Raw genomic sequence first — 2,125 nt, 5'->3', positions numbered from 1 at the left:
GGTATGGGTGAGAAGGCAGGTAGGAAAGGAAAAAAGAAGTAGTGGGGAGAATTGAAAATTGAATAATGTCGGTGACACAGAGCAATGAGAGGGGGATTGTTTGTTGGTTATTGGTAATTTAGAACTGCTTTCTTTTTGAGTTTTTATGTTAGAAACTTTCTCAAAAATTCTAATAAGCCAAACGTGTTTGCAAACGTGTTTGCAGACTTGAAATGAAGGTCATGGGTTGACAGATGTTTTCCAGGTGTGGAATGTGGCTAATTTCTACCATGGCAGAAAGAAGGGAGGCCTCATTGTAACTCTATCCCCAAGGCCATTCAGACTGTCTCCCAAAGGCTTTTCTGTGGAGCTTTGCATGAACAGGGAAGATGATACTGCACAGAAAGAGAAGACTGATCATTTCATCTTCACATATACCCGGGAGGGGATCTTCAGTATTCCGCCAAATCCCTCTTCATCCTGGTCCTGGGCTTCATCTCTGACAATGTAGATCACATTGATCCCCTTATTGGCTTTCTTGAGCAAATTGCTGAAAAATTGTTCTCTGCTGATGAAGCCAGGCAGAAATTCACAGAGCCAGGTGCAGGGCTGAGGGCTTTACAGAAATTCACTGAGGCCTATTGAAGTCTGGTGCTGGGCTCTCTGTGCTTGCGAAATAGGTATCTGGTGATTTCAGAAAAACTTGAAGAGATTAAGTCTTTCCAGGAGCTGACTCACCTGGACCTTTCCTGTTCTAAGCTTGGAGATAAGCATGAACTTCTAGAACATCTCACCAACAAGGCCCTGTCCAGTGTAACTCAGCTCCACCTGAAGGATCATTATTTATCTGATGCAGGAGTGCTGAAAACAACAGTACCAGTTCAAGTGATGAAAAGAGGTCTTGAGAACCTAATACTGCTAGACTTATCCTGTAACCCTGACATCACAGATGCAGGAATTGGATACCTTCTTTCTTTTAGAAAATTAAAATGCTTAGATATTTCTGGGACAGGACTCAAGAAGGTTTAACGCTGTCAAACAGAAGCTCCAGACCCACATAGGCCTTATTCACTCCAAAGTGCCTTTGAAGGAATTTGATCATAGTAACTGCAAGACAGAGGGGCTGGGCTGACCAGATTCTTCTGCAGTGGGAACGTGTGACGGTGGAGGCCAAGAAACCCAGAAAAGTCCCTGAACCTCAAGAGGCAACTCAGTACTTCTATCGGAAGCAGGCTCTGATGGAAATCTTGAGGAAGTGTCCCCTGGCAGACTCCCACATGACCTCTTCTGGAAAACTCCAGTTCTATAAAGAAAAAGCCCCAGACTGTGATGGGCCATTGTTAAAACGTGAAGCCACAGAGAGACAAGAGTCAAAGAAGAGCAAGAATAGAGCTTTTGAGGAGTCAGAGAAGGAACAGAATAATTCTTCACAGTCTTCAAAGCAAAAATATGTATTTGTTTTGCTGTGGAAGACTGGGACTTATTAAATTCCTACTGACTGGCAGATACATGTTGACCTTTTCCCCTCAGCTCTAATGGATGAGGAAAGGAGACTGATGATGACTTACTTTTTTGTTTGAATTTATCTACAGTATTAGCGTAGCAAGCAGATATGTCTACTTTTGTGGTGGGGGAGGGGAATGCTATGGAAGTATGTAATAATTTCTAATGTATATTTTCAATAGATAGTAATTTTTCAAATAAACCGTTTTGCTGTCCTTAAAAAAATGGCTCTGACTCTTTATTTAAGGGAAAGCATCAAAAGCAGGGATAAGGTTTTAGAGGGTGGAGCCTTGCTTCATGGTGTCTTGCAGTCAACAGGTTGATTAGCAACTTGACAAGCCACATGCATCTCTGAGGTGGCTAGGTGGCTGCAGCAGGTCACTCCATCTCAGGTGCTGTGCAGAACCAAGCAGAGCTGAATAGGAACTCACGTATATCTGGGAAGTCTCAGCAGCAGGAATGCCACTGGAAGTTCCCAGATACCAGATTGTCCTATTCAACTGCTACAATACAGTTTGGCCCATGCACAGTTCACAGATAGCTCTTGACTATCTAAGCACCGAGATCTCTGAAACCCCAAAACACAAACTTTTCCTCCTTTATGTTGTTCTTGTCAGTTCTTTTGGTCATAGTGTCTCAAAGT

General features: G+C 43.0%; 1 pseudogene; it reads left to right on the top strand.

Moving 5' to 3' along the window:
• The first annotated feature begins 211 nt into the window (after positions 1 to 211).
• LOC107160849 lies at positions 212 to 1,707 on the top strand (annotated as a pseudogene).
• The last annotated feature ends 418 nt before the right edge of the window (positions 1,708 to 2,125 follow it).

The sequence above is a fragment of the Marmota marmota genome, unplaced genomic scaffold, assembly GCF_001458135.2.
Source record: "Marmota marmota marmota unplaced genomic scaffold, marMar, whole genome shotgun sequence".
NCBI classification, from domain to species: Eukaryota; Metazoa; Chordata; class Mammalia; order Rodentia; family Sciuridae; genus Marmota; species Marmota marmota.
This window is presented reverse-complemented; position numbering and strand designations above follow the sequence as displayed.